We start from the raw sequence: 16,458 nt of genomic DNA, 5'->3' as shown, positions 1-16,458 counted from the left end.
GGATCTGACAGTTAAAATGAAAATACCTATGTTCCTTAAAATATTTGGTGTGATTGGGAATTGAGTTTGGGGGCCTGCATGGTATCACTGTGGGCCTCAGGAGGAGGCAATGCTGGTGGCAGCAGGAGGCAGTGGGTCATGGCAGATGGTGGTGGGAGGGGCAGGCGGTGGTGACAGTGGGTAGCAGCAGTGTAGAAGCGGTGGTGTGGTGTACAAGCAGACACGGCGTCAGCTCACAGTATCCATAACCCAAGAAAGAGGATGGCTTCAAAGGAGGTGAGAGGCACTGCTAAAGATTACAAGTCTGCGGAGAAAAGGGAACCCTCTTACACTATTGGTGGGAATGCAAACTAGTACAGCCACTATGGAGAACAATGTGGAGATTCCTTAAAAAACTGGAAATAGAACTTTCATAAGACCCAGCAATCCCACTGCTTGGCATATACACCGAGGAAACCAGAATTGAAAGAGACATGTGTACCTCAATGTTCATTGCAGCACTGTTTACAATAGCTAGGACATGGAAGCAACCTAGATGTCCATCGGCAGATGAATGGATAAGGAAGCTGTGGTACATATACACAATGGAATATTACTCAGCTGTTAAAAAGAACACATTTGAATCAGTTCTAATGAGGTGGATGAAACTGGAGCCTATTATACAGAGTGAAGTAAGTCAGAAAGAAAAACAGCAATACAGTATATTAACGCATATATATGGAATTTAGAAAGATGGTAATGATGACCCTATATGCGAGACAGCAAAAGAGACACAGATGTAAAGAACAGACTTTTGGACTCTGTGGGAGAAGGCGAGGGTGGGATGATTCGAGAGAATAGCATTGAAACATGTATATTACCATATGAGAAATAGATCGCCAGCCCAGCTTCGATGCATGAGACAGGGTGCTCAGGGCCAGTGCACTGGGACGACCCTGAGGGATGGGATGGGATGGGAAGGGGGGTGGGAGGGGGGTTCGGGATGGGGGACACATGTACATCCGTGGCTGATTCATATCAATGTATGGCAAAACCCACCACAATATTGTAAAGTAATTAGCCTCCAATGAAAATAAATACATTAATTAAAATAAAAAAAAGATTACAAGTCTCCAGTGGCGCTGGGAGCCATGGAAGGTGGCAGAGCTGCCCTGTGACAGCAGGAGCCGTCAGACAACCTGGACGGCAGGAGCTGGGCAGCTGCAGCAGTAGATACCCTGGAAATGAGAGGAGAGGCCAGGGGAAACACGGAGGGGGCCGCGTGGGAGCTGAGAACAGCTAACTGTTGTGACACATTTTCATCATCTCACTTAGGGCCCCTCAAACTTATCTGAGGATTGAAGAAAAGGTTTTACAAAGAGTCTGAGATCCTATAGCATTAAGCAGGGGGTCAAAGCAGAGAAACACTGTTTATTACTATTAATGTTACCTCATTTTACCCTGAGGCTCACGTGGCCTGGGGAAAACAAAGGTTACACTTTTTTTTAAAGGCTCTTTATGCTGACTCTTGTGACTGTTTTCACCGTGCCACAAGATGGGTTTGAGACAGGCTAAAATGATCCTTTCCAACAGCTACCTAAAGGCATTTTAAATTGGGTAAGAGAGACTTGCCTTCAAGAAAATAATATTGTCTCATGTATGTAGAGTGTAGGAGGGAATAAGTAGGTGACAAGACTGACATACTATTCTGCTAGAAATGGGAAAATAAAACACTGCAAGGACAGATTATTTGATCTTTTACATGAGAAAAGCAAGAGAAATGAAGAGCAGGTGGTCAATACTTAAAAATAAATCTTCTAATTTGGTTTGAGAATAAGACCTTGAATTGAATCTTTTACAAAAACATTGAGTAAACTAAGGTTTAACCCTTCTCTTGTCATCCTACGTAGTACAATGAAGCGTTATAAAAATCTATTCATTAAATCAAAAATTACCTGATCATATGCTATATTCTAAGAGCTGAGATATATACCATATGAAATTAGAGGCAAGCCAAAGATTAATAAGATATAATTCTTGTCCTTGAAAAACTCAAAGCACACGGAATAAGCAGAGGGAGAGACAGACACAGAAATAGATGGTTATAATATACGGTCATAAATGAATCCAAGTGACTATGCAGGTACAGGAGTGACAAGTCCTACGGATGAACATGTGACATATGAGGATGTGTGATCTTTGAGTTGGTTATGAACAACAAACAAGGTTGTATTAAAGGCAGACTCACCGCATAGAGTGTTTAATAGTTCAGTTCAGTCGCTCAGTCGTGTCCGACTCTTTGCGACCCCATGAATTGCAGCACGCCAGGCCTCTCTGTCCATCACCAATTCCCGGAGTCTACCCAAACCCATGTCCATCGAGTCAGTGATGTCATCCAACCATCTCATCCACTGTCGTCCCCTTCTCCTCCTGCCCCCAATCCTACCCTAGTAGGCCTTGAGAAATCCTAGAGATGATTATCTGGGGAACGGGAGACACAATATGGTGTGGCTGGAGCACAAGGAACATGACTGGGAATTGGGGAAGGAGAAGCCAGAAGGAGAAGGCAGGGCCAGCCTGGAGGACACTGTGTGCCAAGCTACGGAGTTTGGACTTGAAATCTTTAATAGTGGTGAGTCAGCAAAGGATTTTAAGTAGCAGAAGGGCATGATCAAATTGGCTTAGGTTAGCAGCTGTTCAATCAACACTTACTGAGTTTTTCCTAGGTGCCCAACACTGTTAGGTGGATAAAAAGAAGGGCGCAGCTCAAGGAACCTACAGTCTCACGGCAGAGGTGACCACACAGACATCCTGGGGTCACGGTCACAGGGTGTGCTGGGCTTAGCCGGCCTGGGAGATGCAGAAGAGGTTCAGGAGGACCCAAGCTTAGCCTCGGAGAACTCATCTGGCTGGTGTGCATCTCCGACTATAATGGAATCTCTTGGACCGGAGGAAGTGCTCCTGGCACACAGTCCAAGTAACATTCAATACATTCTTAAACTGAGAGCAAAGACTTATCTGCCCTGGTCCATGTCTGGAACAAAGCCTGCACATAGTAGGCACAACACAAATATCTGCTGAGAAATGAAGGCAGGCAGGCATGCAGGAAGGGTGGGCTGAGGTGAGGAAAAGCATTTTAAGTAGAAGGAACAATATACACAGAAGCATGGATTCATGAAAGAACAGAGGGTGCATAGCTGACAACAAAGTTTGAGTATCGAGGAGGAGTGCATATCGAGGCCAGCAAGGAGCTCGGTGGCTAAAGGAGGTACTCTGCTAAAGGGCAGACGTTCACCATGCAGACGCCTGGAAGCCAGAAGGATTTCTAGAAAGGTGGTATCTTTTAGACATCTCACTTTGAAAACAGCTTGGCGAATGGGCTGAAGGGGTAAAACTGGATTCTGTTCTGCTATAGCAATAAAATGATGACAAGGAATGGATAAATCTGGATATTTAGGAGGTGGAATACCTAAAGGCTTGGATATTTATTAGGGGAGAGAGTTGAGAGAGGGAGAGCAGGCAGGATACAACCCTCCATCTTCCTTGATTATACAAGGAACACACAAACACACGCACACATCCACACATATACACACACACGCACACATATACACACACACGCACACATATACACACACGCACACGTATACACACATGCACACACATACACACATACAGATGCACACATACACATGCACACACATGCACACGTATATACACACAACACATTTCATGGGGGTGAGGTGTTTATTTCAGACGTGAGCTGAGGCTCACAGCACGTCTAAGTGTGTGTGCTCAATACAGATCTGAACTGAAGAAGGGAGGAGGGGCTACCTTAGGCAGATGACACATGAGCACATTCAGCAGTCTTCCTGACTCACCTCTAGAAACAGCGGAAGAGATGAGAAAGTAAAACAAACTCAAATCAGCGCTGGGAGATACGATGGGACACTCTTAGGGATTAGAAATCATGAGAAATCTTTGAGAGATGAAAGCAGATGGATTGATTGAAGATGAAAATCCCAGCTGGCCTAAAACTCAGGCAAAAGTGGATTGGTTTCGAGGGACCCTTGAGCACAGCCGGAACACATATGTGGACCAGAGGGACTTTTGAAACAACAGAAGGGAGGCTGGAGTATCACAGGAGTGACCAAGTGGGAGGAGGGGCAGGGTTACCACATTTTTCCAAAACTGGATATAAGCATGAAAAAATGCATATTAAATGATGAGATGAGACACAAGTATTTTTTTAAAAGAAAAAGAAAATAAATTACAAAGATGAAATGAGGTGTGTAGTATATTAAAAGTCATGCTATGAATCCCACACACTTGCTAGAGAGAGTGTGTCATAAATTAGGCTATAAATTTTCATACAACGAGAAAAGGAAAACAGAATCTCTTTACATAACTACCAGAAACCAAAGGGTTAAAAACATATTAGCTGCTTTTAATTTGATCTCCACAATTTCAGCCTGGAATCTGTTCACATTCAGAGAGGAGCCAAAGGGTTAGATACAGTGGAAGAAATGAACTATTAGTTATAACATGTCTGCCTGGTGCCAGACATTACCCCCATATTTTTCAATTTGGTATTCAAACAACTTTGTTCTTAGTCCAGATCCTGTGGGCTTTCCATTGTCCTCTGCTTTCCCTCAGGAAGAAGCAGCTCCCATGTACTTTGCTGTCTGCTGAGTCCTTAGTACAAAATGCAGGTTGATTCCCATGGTGTGTATCGATAATTTGTGAAGGAATCTTCCATGGGATGTGAATCAAAGGAGTTTATCCAAGATGATTGATACTCGCAAACATCTTCTAAGATTACAATACATTCTGTTGATCCTCACTGTCAGGCAAAGTGCAATACTATTCCTTCTCAGAGAGGGTTGCTTGACCCAACACAAAGCTTCCTGGATCACCAGGAATGCCTTATCCACAGTTTTGTAACAGAACAGTGTGCCCATGAGGTGCTGTCCACAAGTGTTCTGTGAGGTATTTGAATTTATGGGGAAAAGTCAAGTGTTTTTCCAACTGAGTCCAACCCTTGAGTCAATCCACCTGAAAGTGTAAATGTACATCTTTAAGGTAAATCTGATTTAAATGCCTATTAACAGCCCAGATGTACACTGAAATAGGCAGATGGTGTAATTAGGGTTCTGTAGCTTTCTAGTATGATTCTCTGGTCCTCCCAGATATCCCATGACTAAACTGATACCCTTTAGTATATTTCTTTCTTTTAGCTAGCTACTGTGGATTCTGCTCTCTGCAACTAAGAACTCCAATGGTTGATATATATCTGTAGAGGAGAAAGAGGTAAAGGAAGAAGATTCACATTGTACATTAAGGGCTTTCCTGGTGGCTCAGATGGTAAAGAGTCTCCCTGCAATGCAGGAGACTCAGGTTCGATCCCTGGGTTGGGAAGATCCCCTGTAGAAGGGAATGGCAACCCACTCCAGTGTTCTATCTGTAGAGGAGAAAGAGGTAAAGGAATAAGATTCATGTTGTACATTGAAGCTATAATTGAATACCAGGTGAAATGTGTATAGGTACTAGTTCCCTGGTGTCACTCTTCATTACTTTATTTCCTTAGTTATATTTGAATCGCCTCAAAGACAAGGACATCTTCTCATGAGAGTTTAGTATTTAAGAACATGAGCTCTGCCACCAGACTGCCTGATAGGAATCCTGGCTTTATAATTTTCTAGTTGTGTGACCTTGGGCAGGATATTTAACTTCTCTGTGCCTCAGTTTCTTCATTGGTAAAATGTTCAAAGTGATAATAATCATAAAGAGCTTGTCAGCATCTTGGCAATGTGATAAGACTGAATAAAGACTGTTATCCTTATTATCTTGATTTCAGCTTGTACCAAGATTGCCAGGAGAAATATCAATAAACTCAGATATGCAGATGATAACACCCTTATGGCAGAAAGCAAAGAGGAACTAAAGAGCCTCTTGATGAAGGTGAAAGAGGAGAGTGGCAAAGCTGGCTTAAAACTCAACATTCAAAAAACTAAGATCGTGGCAACTGGTCCTATCACTTCATGGCAAATAGATGGGGAAACAATGGGAACAGTGACAGACTTTATTTTCTTGGGCTCCAAAATCACTGCAGATGGTGACTGCAGCCATGAAATTAAAAAATACTTGCTCCTTGGGAAAAAAGCTGTGACAAACCTAGACAGCATATTAAAAAGCAGAGACATTACTTTGCCAACAGACGTCCATATAGTCAAAGCTGTGGTTTTCCAGTAGTCATGTATGGATGTGACAGATGGACCATAAAGAAAGCTGAGGGTGGAAGAATTGATGCTTTTGAACAGTGATGTTGGGGAAGACTCTTGAGAGTCCCTTGGACTGCAAGGAGATCCAATCAGTCCATCCTAAAGGAAATTAGTCCTGAATGTTCACTGGAAGGACTGACACTGAAGCTGAAACTCCAATACTTTGGCCACCTGATGTGAAGAACTGACTCATTGGAAAAGACCCTGATGCTGGGAAAGATTGAAGGCAGGATGAGAAGTGGGTGACAGAAGATGAGATGGTTGGATGGCATCACCAACTCAATGGACATGAGTTTGAGCAAGTTCCAGGTGCTGGTGAAGGACAGGGAAGTCTGGCATGCTGCAGTCCATGAGGTTGCAAAGAGTTGGACATGACTGAGCAACTGAACAACAATAACAATTCTTATTATCACATGCCAACTCCAGAGAACTTGCTATAATGACAGTGATGAATAGCCAATGTCAAAAAGGGAGTTGTACAGTGAATAGGAAACATCTCAAATCCTGCAGTATCTTAGGACATGATGAAACACACTTTTCTCACCCTCTGAGCTTTGAGGCTTTCCCTGAAGCTTTTTTCCTGCTCGTTGGCGGTGGAGCAATGGTGAATGCAAAATCTGTCAACTTGCTTTGACATCCCTAACCTTACACAACTCACTCCAGTCATATAGCTAGCTCCATTTACATAGCCTCCTCCCCAAATCTCTTCTGCATCTGATTTCACATGGAGATCATTACAGGCAGAGTGTTTATGCAAGTCTCCATGGTGACAATCCATTCTCTGGTCTCCACGGTGACACTTGCAAATAACTCATAACCTCTCCAATTCATTTTGTTTATCTGAGCCGTCTACTGATTGTTATCAGCCTAAGCCATGTATAACAACACAAATTTATGTCTTTCTAGGAAGAAAAATGGAGAGAATAAAGTAAAATAATATTTAGGGCATGTCTCATATGGGAATAATCCTCTAAAAAGCATATGGGGAAACCAAAACTCTAAATTTTATTTCATCCTTTAAATATACAGTGAATGCATAATTAGCACTTACAATTATTTACCAATTGTCTTCGGTGGTAGGACGACTATAATCTCAGTAAAAACAAAGATGGGTGGGACAAACATCACCGAGTCAGTAATCAGAGGCCCTGAAATTGAGACCTAATCTTAGACTGACCAACCATTCTAGTATCAAGGGGACTTCCCGGCACAGGAGACTTTAGTGCTAAAATCAGGCCAGCTCTAAGTGTCCTTATTTTCTTCATTGTTACGAGGGTGCTGGAGAGAACCACTGCTGTGGTTCCTTCCAGACTGAATGTTTTGTGATTGTACAAAATAGAGCTGGATATTTCCCCCCCTAGGACCACCCAGGCTCACTGTGAGAGTGGTAAATCACACTTTATTTCCCAATTATAAATGCATATTAGAAGTGAAAAGTGCAGTTCTTTTAGAGCTGAGTGTGCTTACATACAACAGAGGTCAAGCAACTAGTTAAGTTGTAAACTATAGCAAGCTGCCTTAAATCATATGCATTCTTCTCACTTGGGCTTGTCCCCTAACATTTTCACCAAATAAGGAAAATCTGTTTTGGGAATTAAGAGTGAGTAACATTTATTTTTCAAAGCAACTGTGTTTTTTTAGGGTACATAGCCTGTCATTGCAAAATACCTCCAACCACCAGTAAGAAAGTCACTGGTGTGCAGACTCAGCCTGAGAAATAAGAATGGATGTTAAAAGGTGCCAGGTCAGTATACCTCTTTGGTTCACAGCAAGAGAGAAAACATGCAAAAAAAAGAAATTATTCAGGACCAATCTCTTTCATTTTCCCACAACTGGAAGGTTCACCATGTTATTCCAGACTGTGGAGATGGGTGAGTCAAGCAGAGATGTTTTGAACAGAAATAATGTATTGGTGTGCTTCCATTTCAGTTCACAGCATTGTATGTCCCTTGCAACCATTTCTATGTGAAGAAAAATTATTGTTTTTGTAGAAGGACTATGAGCAAGATTTTTTCATTCCCCTGAAATGCATGTTTACCATGTTAGGAGAGGCTTCTTTCTTCACAGATAATTCTTTTGCAACTTGGTAACTCTGATGTGAAGACTTGCTCACCAGCAGTTTTATAATTGATAGGCTGTGTTGCCTAGCAGGTTTATCTGTCAGTCTCTAGCTGTCTATCTTGAAGAATGTTATTTATAAAACAACAGTTACATAGAGAAATATTAAAGGATAAAGGACTTTTTAGTTATAAGGTTCTATCTTAGAAATCCTTTGGACTTATCCATCTCTGTTTATTCCAATTCTATGTTCCCTAAAACTTTCTAAAATTAATTTTACTGATTTTTCCTCATTAGTATAAAATTAATCCATTGCTTATTCTCTTCTGTAGCAGGATGGAGTCTGCAGTCACTTTGAACTTTTTTATTACTCCTCATTCTTGCCCTTGAAGGGAGAGAACAAGGACATGCAGACACTGAAGCTACATGATGAGAACTGATCGATATTAGCAAAAAGAGTTTTGTTTGCTTACATAAGTGCTGCTCACTAAAGGGTTCAAGGGTCCAGTTTTGTTTCCTTGGGCTGGAAAGAGGGACAGGTTTTGCTCGCCATGATCACAAGGGGCAGGGAAGACTGCAGACAGGGGAGAGAATACAAAGGGAAAAAGAACTTCCTACTGTCAGCAGCCAGTGAATTCTGTACGGTTTGAACGGCAATCTTTGTGGGAATGAGAACTGAATATTTGAACCATCCTCCAAACCCCCAAACCCTTTGCATATCTGCGATCACCTATGAACACATTTGAGTTTGTTCTTGAATTATACCTTACGAACATGGAAGGGGGTGGCATTGCTGAACTGTAGTACAGGGACTGGCCACGTCAAGTGAGATAAGCCAGGACCGCTATACTGCAGTAGACAAGTGATGGGCAGATTCAGCCTCAGCTTCTGGTGTACTCAGTGTATCCTTCCATGACAAGGAACATCAAGCCCTGAAATCTGCTGTGTGGATGATGGCTTAGCAGAAATCTAGAGCTGTGCTTTGATGTGAAGGCTCATCAGTATGATTCCACAGAATATTTCCTACAGAAGACGCTGGCGGAGTGGGAAATATGGACTCTCATATTGGCCAATATAGATTTTAAAGAAGGTGGAATTAGTCCTTGGCAGGATGGGAAGGATACAAGTGGAATGCTGGAATTGGTGGGAGGGCCTGTCACCATAAAATCTGGCCTCCTAGCCTCACACCCACCAGGACAGTGGAACACGAAGTGGGAAAGCAAGGTGTTTGTGGAGACTGTGGACTGAATGCCAAAGGGAGGAGTATAAACCACTGCTTGCATACATTTAGGAAATACTCTAGGAAATAGACTGTCTCAAAGAGGAGACAATGCAGGAAGATCATGGTGAGACCCCAGGATCCCACTTTCTACCTGGTCCCAGGGGCAAAAGCGGAGAAGCAGGGTGCACACGGGACTGTCTGCCGGCTCCAAGGAGAGTCTGTGACAGAGATGCGATTGCCAACTGCGTATACCCAGCTCCGCCCAGGAGGAAAGATGAGACCTTCCAGTTTGTTCTCTTAAATTGGTTCAGAAGGTTCAGGAAAGGCTCCGATCTGGCGGGCAGAAGCTACCAGTGGCCAGGATCTGTGGGTTTAACTGCATCATCGACAGACTTTAGGTCTTGGAGGCTTCTTCTCTGCTGCATCCACAAATTCTGATGGGAGATATAAGAGGTAGGCTTTGTGTTCAGCTGGAATTCCCTCTCTCCTGCAGACCTCGGTGATGGATCATTCAGGGTCCAGTCAGAAAACAGACAGTCAAAAAGGGCATTTTACACAGGTATTTGTTACACAGATGACGAAAGAGCTGAGAAGTCAAGCGGGACTGAGTGAGAAACCTACTGATTAGCAACCGGAGGAAGGCCCTGCCACCACCAGATGCAGAGACGAGCGGGATGGTGATGCTGGGTTCCAGGAGCGGGGGCCACTGCACAGAAGGTGGAGCTTTCCCTGTGGAGAGAAGCTAGTCGGTCGTGAGTTAGCCCTATATCCACTGCCTCTCCTGCAGCAGAGAGAAAGGAGAAGACAGACTCTGGCTTTTCCCCTCCTCTGGCCCTCCGGGATTCAACAAGTGCTTCCTGTTAGCTGACTCCCTCTGGAAAGCAGGAGGCAAGAGAGCCTGGGAAATGTCTTTCCCTGAGATAGACAGCAGAACTTCCCAAGTGGCACTAGTGGTAAAGAACCTGCCTGCCCATGCAGGAGACGTAAGAGATACAGGTTCGATCCCTGAGTTGGGAAGATCCCCTGGAGGAGGGCATGGCAACCCACTCTAGTATTCTTGCCTGGAGAATCTCTGTGGATAGGGGAGCCTGGTGGGTGGCAAACAGTTGGACGTGACTGAAGCGGCTTAGCATAAAAAGGGAAGGAGAAGACAGAAGTATGATTTGCACTGGGGTTGAAACAAATCAGAGATTGCACTTTTCTTTTCACATGAAGGAAGTATGGATGCAAGTTGTCCAATGTTAATATGGTGACTCCAAGATATTAGCAGGAAGCCAGGCTACTTCTCTCATGCCACCACCCTCAATGTGTAGCTTTCATTGTTAACACCCCTTTACGGTCCCAAATGACTGCTGTTGCTCCAGTTGTCACATTTACCTTCTAGCATGAAACAGGATGGTTGAATAGGACATAAAGAGCTTTCCAGAAGCCATGCTCCAAGATTGCCACTTACATCTATTTAGCTATTCTTGCTGGTGAACGAGGCTTGAAAGTATTGTTTTTCAGCTGGGCAAATTGCCCTCACATTCTGCCTTTAAGGAAAGGGAAGACAGGATATTGGGTAAATCACAGGCAATCTATGTCACAGAAAAAGAAAGACTGGCATTTAAGATCGAGTGAAAAATAGAACAGGGTGGTTGGGCAGCATCTCAGGGCAGTGTCTCAGACACAGGCCCAGATCTCACGATCCACAGAAATCCAAGGTAGAGGAACAGGACAGGAGTGCCAGGTTAGGAGTGGGGTTACTAGTCTATACAGCTCTGTCCAAATTTGAGTAGAGACCTGCAGAAAGTATTGAACTTTGAGTACAGTCTTGATCAACTGCAAGTAAAGATCAACTGCAAGTAAAGATAGATTCTTTCTGTGTTAATATAACAGTGTTCCAGATTATCTGGTACATAAAAGAAATATCACCATTCATTCATCTACTCATTATTTCAGCAAATACTCGGCAGGCACTGCACTGTGAGCCAGGATCTCAGAGATGAACAGAGAGAGCCACGTCTACTCTAGTCGAGCTTACAGTCCTTTCTGTAGGCTCCTTAATTTTTGGCCTAAAGTTCCCAAGTGAATAAGCTGTGAGTCACCTATATGATTTGTTTCTTCCAGAGTGTTAACTAAGGCAGAAAGAGGAGAGTGAAAAAGTTGGCTTAAAGCTCAACATTCAGAAAACTAAGATCATGGCATCCAGTCCCATCACTTCATGGCAAATAGATGGGGAAACAGTGGAAACAGTGGCTGATTTTATTTTTCTGGGCTCCAAAATCACTGCAGATGGTGATTGCAGCCATGAAATTAAAAGAAACTTACTCCTTAGAAGAAAAGTTATGACCAACCTAGACAGCATATTAAAAAGCAGAGACATCACTTTGCCAACAAAGGTGCATCTAGTCAAGACTATGGTTTTTCCAGTGGTCATGTATGGATGTGAGAGTTGGACTATAAAGAAAACTGAGCGCCGAAGAATTGATGCTTTTGAACTGTGGTATTGGAGAAGACTCTTGAGAGTCCCTTGGACAGCAAGGAGAGCCAACCAGTCCATCCTAAAGAAAATCAGTCCTGAATATTCATTGAAAGGACTGATGGCTGAAGTTGAAACTCCAGTACTCTGGCCACCTGATGCGAAGAACTGACTCATTTGAAAAGACCCTGATGCTAGGAAAGATTGAAGGCAGGAGGAGAAGGGGGACAGAGGATGAGATGGTTGGATGGCATCATCAATTCAATGGACATGGGTTTGGGTGGACTCCAGGAGTTGGTGATGGACAGGGAGGCCTGGCATGCTGTGGTTCACAGGGTCACAAAGAGTCAGACATGACTGAGTGACTGAACTGAACTGAACTAATTGATAGCTATTATGAGTTAAATTTTATCTTCCTTGAAAAATATACATTGAAGTCTAAATCTTCAATACCTTAGAATGTGACTCTGTTTGGAAAGAGGGTCACTGCAGATGTGATTAGTTAAAATGAGGTCAACTGATAGAATGGGCATTTAATTCAATATGACAAGTTCAGTCTCTCAGTCATGTCCAATTCTTTGAGACCCTATGGACTGCAGCACGCCAGGCCTCCCTGTCCATCACCAGTTCCCGGAGCTTATTCAAACTCATGTCCATTGCGTCGGTGATGCCATCCAACCATCTCATCCTCTGTCATCCCCTTCTCCTCCTGCCTTCAATCTTTCCAGCATAAGGGTCTTTTCCAATGAGTCGGTTCTTCGCATCAGGTGGCCAAAGTATTGGAGTTTCAGCTTCAGCATCAGTCCTTCCAATGAATATTCAGGACTGATTTCCTTTAGGATGGACTGGCTGGATCTCCTTGCTGTCCAAGGGGCTCTCAAGAGTCTTCTCCAACACCACAGTTCAATATGACCATTGGTGTCCTTATATGAGGGACAAAAGAGTCACATGTGAACTTTCCAACCTATAATGGCAAATAATTTTTAAAAAAGAACATATATATAACCAAATCAGCATGCTGTACACCTAAAACTAACATACTGTAAATCAATTTTAATATTTAATCAAATTTAATACTGTAAATCAATTTTAAAAAATCAGATTTTTTATTTCTCTTGGAAGACAGCAGATCTGGCAACACTGGACCCAAATCTTACATGGCCACAGTGCTGGAGCTGAGAAACCACTATATTTTCCAGTTACATTAACTGTCTGGTTTATTTTCCACAGCTCTTAGTAGGAACTTGTATTTGTGCTCCACTGTCTCCAGCTTTATTTTTTGCTTTTGGTCACAGCCTTATCTGATGGACTTGACATATGAATTCTGTGTTGTCAAAGGGCAACAAGTATTTACTTAAATCTCAGTGGAGATTTCTCTGCCCATCCTATTTACTATTGCTACCCCACACTCTGTTCTCTGCTTTGTATTTCTTTCTTTCTATCCATCTAACTATCTTAGCTTATTTACTTTTTATGGTCGATTTTCAGTAGAACATACGTTCCCCAGAGGAAGATATTTGTCTCTTTTGTTCACTGTGGCAGCCCCAGTGCCTAGAGAAGTGTCTTGCTGTGAATAAAGAAACTATGGAATGTGAAAGTTATAATAAATTCCAAACATTAACTAATTCAATCTTCAGGTTTTAACCCTCAAAGAAACTAACCAGGCTGAGAGAGGACATGATTTGAGAAAGGTCATATAGCCAATTAGCAGCCAAGTGAGTCAGGATTAGGACCGAGGTTTTTCTGCCCCCAAGTCCAGTGATTGTTCTGTGGTTCCAGGCTGCCTCTCTAGCGATGTAATCATAGTGCTTGAATTTTTAAGAGTTAAGAATTTTAATTTTACCATCAAAATGGTAATAGAGAAATGATAGCTTTTATGTGTTCCATCTAACTATTTATCTGCTAAATGTTTTCAGAACAAAACTGAAAAAATATTAATTCATGTTTCTGATATCTGAAAAGGTGACAGATTTACTGCTTCTTTATGATTATTCATAGTAAAGATTTAATTGTCCCAGTTTAGTAAACATCTCTTTGATTTCAGCCTCAGAAGAGAACCCAATTGATTTCTTGATAGTTATATTCTGTCTCATTAAAGTAGTTAAAAAAAACCACCAAAACTACATTTCCATCCATCAGGTTGAAACATAATATGCCAGAAAGTCAAGTGATGGTTTTTCATTAATTAACCCATCTAATAATCTTTATAAGAAAGTTCAGTCTGGCTGTTGAAAAGAGAATATCACATCACAAAGAGCTGGTATGTGTTCACCACTATATGTCATTCATTCATTCATTCATTCATTCAGCAAAAATGTAATGAGGTCTTGCAATGTGCCAGATCTCTCCAGTGACTAAAACCAGATAAGGTACCTACTAGATAAAGCTTCCCTGGTGGCTCTGCCGGTAAAGAATCCACCTGCAATGCGGGAGACCGGGGTTTGATTCCCGGGTTGGGAAGATCCCCTGGAGAAGGGAAAGGCTACCTAATCCAGGATTCTGGCCTGGAGAATTCCATAGACTGTATAGACCATGGGGTCACAAAGAGTCGGACACAACTGAGCGACTTTCACTTTCAGGTAAAGCTTATGTTCTAGAGCAGTGTTTTCCACAGCTGTCTAGTAGGAGGAGGCTCTCTGGCACCTGTAAAACATGGGGATTCCTAATTTCTACTCTAGACCTACAGAGTTAGAACCTCAGGGAAAGACTTGGGAATCAAGTGTTCAGCAAGCATTCAGGTTCAATTTCATCAGGAGTGCTTGGGTGCTTAGTTGCTCAGTTGTGTCCATCTCTTTTGTGACCCCATGGAATGTAGTCCACCAAGCTCCTGTCTATGGGACTTCCCAGGCAAGAATACTGGAGTGGGTTGCCATTTTCTCCTCTAGATGATCTTCCCGACCCAGGGATCAAACTCGTCTTCTCTGTGTCCCCTGCATCGGCAGGTGAATTCTTTACCACTGAGTCACCTGGGAAGCCTTTTTTCAGGCAAGTTTCAGCAAAATTTTAGTGGGAGCTGTAGACATTAACCAAGTATTTACACTAAAGCATGTGTGGTTCCCAAAATAAGTGCTATGGAAAATTGTATACAGTGATTGTTCATTAACTGTTTATTCAATACGTATGTATTGAGTATCTAACATCTGCTAAATACTGCTTTAGATGCTGAGCACACAGCAGGAAAGAAAAGAGATACGATTTCTGCCCTCATGGAGTTTTCATTTTAGTAAGGGAAACAGATCATAAGCACACATTCAAATGAGAAACCATGGTTGTGAGCACCACTCCCTTTGGGGAAGCCTTTCTGTGCCTGGTAACCAGGCTAGGCAGAGAAGGAAGAGAAGCCCAAGAGGCTGGCTATGAAGGGTTTAAGGACTCAGGTGTGTCTGAGCTGATTTCAGAAAAAGTCCTGGTTTGTCTTTCCCTAGGCCCATCTGAAAAGACTGTGTGCTTCCCAGAGAAGCCCGGGGGTTAAAACTATCCACTACATCCAACAGGCAGGGGGAGGAGAGTAAAATCGGCTGAGAAAAGTGTTTCAAAGATTGTATGGAATATCCTCTCTGCTCCATTGATTCTGCATGGCTTTCTCCCGGAGTGTTAGGGATCAAGACGTTTCTCTGTCTGGGGTGAAGGGGAGGGCGGCACGTGGAAATAACTGAAGGTATTGGCTGATGAGTCGGTGATGCCGAGTCGGTGGCATCACCGACTCGATGGACACGAGTTTGAGTAAGCTCCAGGAGTTGGTGATGGACAGGGAGGCCTGGCGTACTGCGGTCGAGAAGAGTCGGACACGACTGAGCCACGGCACTGAACTGAGCTGGTGAACTCACTGGCCAGGAGGGGTCGCTGCGGACAGGCACTATGGCTCTGGAGCTGGGAGCCACAGCACGGATCCTCCAAGCCCAAAATCTACCGGCCATCAGAGCCAGGCCTCCAAGCATCAGCAACACAACCAAAAGCAGAGAAAAGAGACAAGTGGGCAAGGGGGAAACCATGAGGGCTCAACCACGACGTGCTAACCCGACTCAATTCCGGAAGTCACAGTCCCTTTAGAGGCAGAGGACCTAGAGAAGAGAACGCCCTGAGGGTCAGACTTCGCACCATCCTCTATTCCAAGAGGAGACACTAGCCATCTTTACAAGGCACTTTTGAAAAAGAGGAGAGAGAGACTGCTTTGGGTTAGAAAAGATTTTTTTAAATTATGAATATTTTGAAACATGAAAAATAGAATAGTATAATAAATTCCATATATTTATTTTTCATATTATAGTTTTTGTCATTCTTGCTTCCTTAATAACTCAATTCTTTTAAAAAAAATATTTTACAGCAAATCCCCATGCCGTTTGGCTTCTATGGACTTCAGTAAGCATATCAAGGAATACAATTTCTAACATCACCTCAATGTTATCATCACACTTAGGCAATTAACAACCATTTTATGAATTATCTAATATGCAGTC

At 42.9% G+C, this 16,458-nt stretch overlaps 1 protein-coding gene across 8 annotated transcripts in view; it reads right to left on the bottom strand.

Moving 5' to 3' along the window:
* The window catches only part of CAST (calpastatin), a 251,044-nt gene extending 244,042 nt beyond the window's left edge, over window positions 1–7,002 (bottom strand). For all 8 annotated transcript variants that reach the window (XM_081498794.1, XM_081498793.1, XM_081498796.1 and 5 more), the window contains exon 1: window positions 6,805–7,002. The gene's annotated coding sequence lies outside the window, so the exon portion shown is untranslated. The remainder of the gene's footprint in view (window positions 1–6,804) is intronic.
* Window positions 7,003–16,458: the final 9,456 nt, after the last annotated feature.

The sequence above is a fragment of the Giraffa tippelskirchi genome, chromosome 6 (genome assembly GCF_054371585.1).
Source record: "Giraffa tippelskirchi isolate mGirTip1 chromosome 6, T2T-mGirTip1v1.2.pri, whole genome shotgun sequence".
Lineage (NCBI taxonomy): Eukaryota > Metazoa > Chordata > Mammalia > Artiodactyla > Giraffidae > Giraffa > Giraffa tippelskirchi.
This window is presented reverse-complemented; position numbering and strand designations above follow the sequence as displayed.